This window comes from Ctenocephalides felis, unplaced genomic scaffold (assembly GCF_003426905.1).
Source record: "Ctenocephalides felis isolate EL2017-DRISC unplaced genomic scaffold, ASM342690v1 CF-g0.4_SCAFFOLD_01170, whole genome shotgun sequence".
NCBI lineage: Eukaryota > Metazoa > Arthropoda > Insecta > Siphonaptera > Pulicidae > Ctenocephalides > Ctenocephalides felis.
Genome location: NW_020537324.1, coordinates 71,808,428 through 71,817,886, shown reverse-complemented (window position 1 = coordinate 71,817,886; position 9,459 = coordinate 71,808,428). Strand labels below are relative to the sequence as shown.

Below are 9,459 nucleotides of genomic sequence, written 5' to 3'. Positions count from 1 at the left end.
ATATTTTGCCCTGTTCCTTGAGAATAATAAAACAAATTAAACACTTGTACTAAACGTAAGTTTATTGATTAGAAATTATTTATACATTATTCGTAGTTTAAATCTTTGAAGTTATTAAAATGAAAAATATTTTTTAGGCAAGACAGATATTACAGCTGTTCAAAGAATGAGATTATATCGCCAGCGAAAACGTAAAAAAAATACAAGCAGTCAATGAATGTATGTTAATTTTAAAAACATGAAGTTCTTCAAACACAATTATTACATGATGAGTGAAGTTGCAAAAACAATATTTGTTTAGGTGTTGTTTAACATAATCCACTGTGTGAACGAATATTATAGGATTTATTAATCAGCAATTACTTCATTTCTCTAATAAAGGTTCATTTTTAAATTACTAATTACAATGACAAACCGATCATGACATATTTGAAGTATGACTTTAATTACAGTATTATTCTTAAATATTATACATATTTGATTGATTTGATTATAAATATATAATTTATAATTTATAATTATATAAATGTGTATAATGGTTGGGTTGACACTAATAAATGTGTGCATCACGAGTGTTACCATTTTACTAATAAACATTATTTAAAATTGTTATATGATGTATTTATTTTTAACTTAAATGCCATCTCGTACAGTAGCAAATAAGTTTTACTTCAATCGCGTGAGAACTTTGCGCGCACTCTTTTTTAAATCTTAAATATAAAATTCTTCTGTACGGGTGTATGATTTGTATATGTAAGCCATATTGTTCTTAGTATGAATTTTGCATTGTTTTATACACACTACATTCTTTCAATTGATTGTTTAATATCCGCAACTTACAATCAATGTTTAATATCCGCATTCCCGTATTTGTTAAACATCAACATTTAGAACAATTAGAAAAAATAATAATTGGCTTATTTCTCACATTATACTCACAGTACGCGTAGATTCACATACTTCAATGAATTTACTACAATAGTGGCGGATTAAGATTTCTGCCGCCCTAGGCCCTATCCGTTCAGGCGCCCTTTTTAATAGACAAAATTTTACTTTTTTAATTAAACAATTTATTTTAAATTATTTAGATATAATTTTTAACTTTGCGTTGGGTAAATTATAGTAATTTCGAAGTTACGGAGCAAAGAGTGCAGAAAATAGAAATCGAGTTTTTGAGAGAACGGAGCATTTAATTTGAATGATCTAGAAAACATTCAATTTGTAATGATGGGGAGAAGTGGTAATCAGCTTTTAGCAAAGGCAGGTCCAGCCGTTTTGGAGATACCCAGCTAAATGTGCAAACAGAAGAACTAAGCGTCCGATTTGAATGATTCAACTACTTCCTACTTATTTTAACAAAAGAAGTAATTTTGAAATTTTGAAAATAATTCAAATTTTATTTTTAATTCTGACTAAAGTTTTAAATTTCACATATACTAAAGAATAATTAGATGCTTTTGAAAAGAATAATAGTTATTGATTTTGAATTAGAGGTTGAAAAAATACTATATTCATACTACAATGCAAAGAGATAAAATATAATTATAGATAATTATAGTATTTTTTCAACTAATTCAAAATTAATAATTATTGACAATATTCTTTCTGAAAGCATCTAATAATTCTTTATGAAGTTCTGAAAAAAAAATTTAAAAATAACATAAACCACATATTAAAAAGCAAAGATTATTTTGCAAAAATTTTATTTTAAGATATTTCGATATTAGTTAATTATCAGTGATGCACACACATATATTGACACATTTATGTTTATTAATTAACATAATTATTTAAATATTATAATTTTGATAATTATATATACTTAATTAGGATGCAACTCTTTTCCTCACCACCCATGGGGTAGAGTTGCCAGGCGCGTTTTTTTTAATGTGGTGTCGCCACAGAAATAGATACTTCTATTCATATTTACGTTTCTAACATTTCAGATGGAAATGGATATAGTGTAAATATTACTAAGTATCGATTTGTGCAGCCCTAATCCACTTAAACCAACTTACATACTAATTATACCTAACTGACCCGAATATATCGCGAAAAGAAGAACCCCCGCGAAATGACCTAATGTACCCAAAAATTTCGGTTTTTAAAAATGAAAGAACCTCTCGTGGCGAAGAAAAAAATCAATATAAAATGTGTACTTCAGTATTTTAGCGGTGATTGTAAATTTATAAAAAAAGAGCATTTACATGATGTACCCCCCAGATCCACCATGTAAACCCTGGAAAAAAGCTTCATAGGTTCCCAGCCTATGAAGTTTAAGAACAAATGATAATTAATTAATTAATGTAAAGAAAAGCGCGAAAAATATAAGAGAGGTTCTTTCACGACGCCACCCTTTTGAGCTCTGAATAAAAGTACGCGAACAACCAGAAAAAAAGTACGACCGAAGATTTAAATGTCAAAACGTCCCCTAACCTGATATTAACTAAATACTACTATAATAATAGAAAGTCTTATCTCACAGTTAATTTTCCTTTTGATTATGTCATATGATCCAATTCAGTTGTAGGCGGTAGTTCAGGTAGTAGTGGTGCTGGTTGGTTGAGTTGATGTTATTTTCTGCCAAATCTCGTGCAAGACCTAAAAACAGGTAAACATAGAATTTCATTACAATTATTCGTATGGGTTGCAGAAGTAATTGTTGGTACCCACTTGTACATATCCTTTAATTCGGCAGTGGTCTCTTGGTGGTTCGTGTATATCTTGGTAAAACATATAGACGACATACAATACAATGTCTTCTTTGAAAGACATCTGAAATGAAAAAAAAAACACAAATGCCCCTAAAAATAGGGGCAAACAAATACACGGGGCCCCGGTTATATTAATAAAGGAATAAATATTCATAACTAATAATAAGATTAAATTAACAATAATAGGATAAAAACCTTTAAATATGCATATCCTCCTGGCAGTTATTTAGAAGTCCTGGTGCTTTGTGGTGCGAAAAGAAATTAATTCTGTAATCCTGAAATAAAAAAGCGGTTTAGAAAATATAAAGAAAAAAGATTTATACATATTACTTAGCAGTATGCCAATAATTTTAGTGTCTTGGTACATCAATTAGTCTGACCAATTTCTTCTATGGGTTGAGGAAGTAGTTCTTGGTACTCACTTGGTAAGCAATTTTCTTGGAAAGACATCTGAAATGACATAAAAAAACACAAGTGCCCCTAAAAATAGGGGCAAACATACAAACGGGGCCCCGGTAACAAAAATAAAAATATTTTATACTTATATCTAACTAAGGTCTAACTACTTAATATTAACTTATGAATACGAGAAAACCTGTACGTATCCATATTGAGGTGAACTGAAAGGGTTACTAAGGATACTCTTGTTAGAGTGCAATGATTGCTATTTGGTATGTTTAGCATCTCACTCCCAAATATGAAGGGTAATTTAACTCTGCATGCCTGAAATGAAAAGTGACTTGAGAACATGGAATAGATGATGAATCATAAATACTATATGTGGCAGCCTGCTTGTAATCATTCCAGTGCTCTGGTACATCATATAGGTACACATCTTCTCCTGTTCGTTGTTGTAGTATTCAACCTCCTGGTATCTTTAGTTGAGGCCCATTTACACTAAAATGTTAATTTTGTTATTTTTTTACATAATTTAGGGTTTTGTACCATCATACTTTTCTTTAACTTCAAACAGTACGTCTTCAACATTTCTCCGTTCAGGAGACTTATTGTGCAATCACAAAAAATTTAAAATATTTAATTAAAATATGTTCATTGCATTACAGTAGAAAAATCAGTCAATAAAAACAAGTAATTTATTTAACAAAGTTTTTAGATTTTTAGACGAGTTATTTACATCCATGCTACTAATAAAATAATTCCAAAAAAATAAACATAGTATAAATAATACTAATTATAAATTAAAGTGTATGGGGTTGCGTTGCTTCTGGGAAAAACATCGCAAGGACCCATACACCGAATGAAAAAAAAAATAATAACGAAACGCGAATTACTAGAACCTGCCGTGGAGGGTAGGCGACAGGAACACATTTAAACGCGGAAATCGTTTTAAACGATATTAAAATTACGAATAAGTCCTCGCACGAACAAAAAAAAAAATTAAAATGTGGACGCAAATAACTCATAATAATTTAACAAAATTATTAAAAATAATTAAAAATTGTAAATGAGATTGAATAAAAAAAAATTCATGCACAATAAATCCCTAAAGCAATCCGCCACTGCGCAAAACACTGTATGAAATCTGAAACAAAACAAATGTAGTCAATCGTAAATATTTTATATTAAACATTTTATATTTATATTAAAATTTAATATTATTTAATTATATTTAAATTTGATAATCTAAAGATTGCATTAAATTATTTATGTTAACTCAAAGGCTAAAATTAAATATTTTCACAACAATAAACACTAAGGCGATACTTCAGCACAAATATTTGGATTAGAAAATGTAACGCAAATCGTTTAATATTAAAGAGACGAATTTTTACTTCAATTTATTTACATTCTTATAATTATAATTCACCAGAAAATCAACTCAAATCGAATCAACCTAAATACAAGTTTCATGACACGTATTTGAAACTGAATGCACGAAATGATTACATAATACATAAATATTTTTTAAAAGACTTACCTCTGACTGTAGTGTCGACCGAAAGGTCCAAATACATAATGATTTTATTTCTTATTACGCACTTCTTTTATTGGGGTCAGAAAGGGACAAAACTATGAATTGTTACCAGATGATACTAAAATTCAAAAATTCAAAAATTGTTATCGAATTGAATAGTTTCGGGTACGGAACCATAGAGGGTGCAATACGAAATGTTTATTGTACCTCACAATCAGTCATAATTCAACCTTCGTGGCGAGATGGTCGAAATTATTACTGCTAATATTTGCATCTATTTCTGTTTGATTCATATATTTGATTTGATTGTGAAGTATTATTTGTATTAAATACGTTTTTATTTGTATTTGCGTCTTATTAATTTGTGCGTTTTTATATATAATTGTAAAATAAAACTAGTGGTGTATGGCATCGTGCCTTAAGGCAAATTGCTGGAACTTTCCGTACCGTAATGGAATATTCGAAAAATTTTAAACGGTTTTCAAATATATTGTTACAGATACAGTAACTTTCTTTATTTTTTTGTTATATCTTGTTATATCTGAGCAAATCAAATATAAATCATAAATCAATTTATCTGCAGGACATTAACAATCGTCATTTCTTTTCTAATTCAATTTCAAAAAAATAGTTGCCTAAATTTGCACAAAGTTGAAAAAAGAGCTCCCGTATAGTCACAGTCTAAACGCATTTGTAAATAATTCTGTGCGACATTTTCACTTATACTGTGCTTAGCTTGGCGGCATTTTCACATTTTTCAATAGTTTTTTTCACAAAATTGGAACAGTGCAATTACAAAGGCAATTATTTTGTTGAAACAAGCAGAAAGTTCTTTGAATCATCTAAATCGCACGCTTAGTTCTCTTAAAAACTGCAATTTTTTAACATTTAGGTTTGTATCTCCGAAACCGCTGGGCCTACCTTTGCGTCCAGCGTCCGATTTAAATGATTCAAAAAAACTTTCTGCTTGTTTTAACAAAATAATTGATTTTGGAAAAAAAATCTGTTTCAATTTTTTTTCAAAACAATTTTTTTTACTATATCGAAAATAATTCAGATTTTATTTTTGATTCTGACTAAAGTTTTAAAACTCACTTATATACTTTATAAAATAGTTTCAACTTTACAATTCAGTTTATATAATTCTTATAAATATTAGACAATGTTACAGTATTTATTTGTAATAATCTATTTGAAAACATTTAATATTCTTCGAACATTTCGTTACGGTACGAGAAGTTCCAGCAATTTGCCTTAAGGCACAATGCCATACACCCCACTAGTTTTATTTTATTTTATTTCTCACAAAAAAGCTTATTAATTTGATAATAAACATGATACATCACTAAAAATATTAATGAGGCGCCCTTGAATAAGTTTGATTAGAAAACGAATAACATTCTATTTCATAGAGAATTATCTAGATCAAGATCAATCCTTAAAATAAATTGCCGTGACAAAAAAAAAAAATCGGAAAAATTTGCCGCCCCCCAAATTGTGCCGCCCTAGGCCCGGGCCTCACGGGCCTATGGGATAATCCAGCACTGATTGTAGTATATTCACTACTTATTGTAGTAGATTTACTACACTCACTAGAGACTTACAACACAATAGTGGTAGATTTACATTCATCCTAAATTTACTACACTCATTGAAGTAGATTTACTACACACATTATATTATAGTAGTAGATTTACGTTCGTCGATAAATTTACTCACAGTAGAAGTAGATTCACATTCTTCAATGAATTTACTACACTCAATTGTAGTATTATTAGTGGTAGATTTACTACACTCACTAGTGACTTACAACACAACAGTAGTGGATTTTCATTCATCCTAAATTTACTATACTCATTGTAGTAGATTTACGTTCGTCGATAAATTTACTACAGTAATTGTAGTATATTTACTATTTATATAATTAGATTTACTACACTCACTGAAAATTTGACTTATTATACAATAGTAGTAGATTTATATTCTATTCAATAAATTTGCTACACTCATTGAATTCATTCATTCATATTTACTACTCATTGAATCACATTTACTACGAACACTGGAGATGTACACAATAGTAGTATTCATTCAATAAAGTTAATACACTCATTGTATGCTAGGCTTTGATAGAATACTAGGCTTTGTCGGTTTTCAAAAACCGTTTTTTTGGCAAAAACTATGGAATTCGAAAACCGGTTTTTTAGTGAAAAAAGTCAATTTTCACAGTATAAATGGAAAATGGCAAATATAGCCAAATATAAAAGATAGATGAAAGCGTTTTGATTCTTGAAATCATATCGGTTCAATAGCATGGTTCCCAGAAAGGTTTTGTTCATATTCATTTAGATTTTTATACCAGTGTATATATTAATTTAAATCAGTGTGATTTCTTCTAGAAGAAGTAACTTCTCTACTCAAACTAAAAAAAAAAGTTTTAAACCCTAGAAGCCACAAATTAAAGAACAAAAAACTCAGAATTATTATATCAGGCTTTAAAAACAATTAAGCATAATTTGGTCGCAAGTATGAGAGTATTTTCTATTTCAGGAAATTTTATGAGTAATCAAAGGACACGTCTAAGCAGCAATTCGATAGACGTTCTCAGTTTTTTTTAATCATATTTTATTAAACAAAAAAACAATTAGAATGTTTAAAATCAAATAATTAAAATTGTTCGGAACAGACAATACCCGAGTTTAACTTAATTATTTTTAAAACTAAAATTGATATTAACAAGTATGTATCAACACGTATCTAATATTTTTTTACTTTTATTTTTTAATTTAATGAATTTTTTTATATATAAAAATGTATTATTGTGATTTATTCGAAAACTTTCCTTTCACTATCACATAAAAATATTTTCATTCTTATATGTGATAATGATGCATGAATAACGAATAATTATTTTCAAAGTTATTTAATCAAGATAAAGTATTATTTTTTAGTTCTGCTAATTAAAATTAAAATAATTTTGTTTACTATCTATAAAATAGAACTATAAATAAATTCAGTCAAATATTACTCTAAATTACATTAAATTTGCGGATAAATTACAGAATATTCGAGCAAAAATTTATTTTCTATACAAAATTCGAAAACCGGTTAAAAACGGTTTTTTAGTAAAATTAAAATTTGAAAACCGGTTTTCTGAAATGTCGGTTTTTGTATAAACCCTAGTACATACATATGTAGTATATACAATTATATACTACGATTGGTTTCATTACTCATTTTTATAAGTTATCTTCAAAATTGTAAGCAATTTGTTATTCTCAACAAATCTTTGAGCAGTTTTGCGTCTGTTAGCTCAGGTCTGCCTTAAGGACCCAATCTTGGTCCTCTACAATTTAATATTTTTCTCAATAAAATATCAGATGTAAGTTAAATAATTTTCCAATTTCAACTACATTTAAGGACATACTAATCTTTGGCTTTGACCACAATATGTTATTGAATGAATTTAACATATCATCTTTCGTCACACGTTTTACTGAAAGAGTTTAATTAGTACTTAAATTTTATAATAATGCTATAGTTTTTTTTCTGAAAATCATTACTATGTATCCTTTAATGTATCTGGATTTTCTCTACGAACGCAAATATTTTTCTATTACAAAATCTAAAGCCTTTAAATTCTTTAGTCCTAATGTTTTTACTAACTTTAATGCAATAAGTAAAGGATACTGACAAAAACACATCATGAAAACAGCTTCTATAAATATTGCATATTATTTCCAATTATTTAATTTAATGTTTCAATAGTATTTTATTATGTACTATAAATGCATTGTTAAGCTCTCCTTTATTATTTGCACAGTCGGCTATTAATAAATAATAAATTAAATTAATAATATATTTAATTGCTGTTGCAGCTCTACATTAGACTCTGAAATCAAAAAAATCTTCTAGAAAATAAACATTTAATTTTTTAATTATAATATTTGACATTTAATTTTAAACACAATTGTAAAACCAAAACAATCATTCAGACAAATATTCATCACTCGATACCTATAAGAATAATAATTAATTAATACAAAAAATAAATTCATAAATATGTGTAAATAAACAAATTATACTTCCATAAGAATTCAAATGGTTTTAGTGAAAATAATTATTGAAATTTAATAGATACTACCTCAATATTTTAAACTAGGGAATGCAATACCGATAAAAGATTTCAATACCAGTATTTCGGTGATTTTTCAATTTGAAAACCAGTAATACTGGTAAAATACCGATATTTTTATCTTAAATGTAAACAAAATTGAAACTTACTAGTACAAAAATTAAAAATTATATATGTTACAGTAAATGTGCACTCTTGGTGAATGTGCACATTTACCATTGTGTTTTGGTAAATGTATACTTTTACATTTTAAATATAAATATAAAAAAAATAAAAAAAATATATAAATATGAATAAAAATAATGAATAATGAATGAAGAATAATAAATAGCTAATAGTAATTAATTATGATTAGTGAATAGTCAATAGCTAAATAGTAAATAGTAAAATAATCAATAGTCAATAGTTAAACAGTTAAATAGTCATATAGTTAAACAGTTAATAGTTGATAGTAAATAGTGAATAGTGATAAGTTAAGAATAAATAGTAAACAGTTAAATATTTGATAGTTAATAGTTAAATAGTTAATAGTAAATAGTTAAATAGTGAATAGTGGTGAGTAAATAGTTGAATAGTTAAAAGTAAATAGTTAAATAGCTAACATTAAATGGTTAAATAGTTCACAGTAAATAGTGTATAGACATAAATGAATAGTTAAATTGTTAATAGTCAAT

General features: G+C 27.4%; 1 long non-coding RNA gene across 1 annotated transcript; it reads right to left on the bottom strand.

Annotated features, from left to right (window-relative positions):
• Window positions 1-3,349: 3,349 nt before the first annotated feature.
• LOC113365653 lies at window positions 3,350-3,770 on the bottom strand. Its single transcript, XR_003366231.1, has 3 exons — window positions 3,668-3,770; window positions 3,490-3,611; window positions 3,350-3,437 (listed from the first exon to the last, which is right to left on the bottom strand). It is a non-coding gene; the product is annotated as an uncharacterized LOC113365653 (long non-coding RNA).
• Window positions 3,771-9,459: the final 5,689 nt, after the last annotated feature.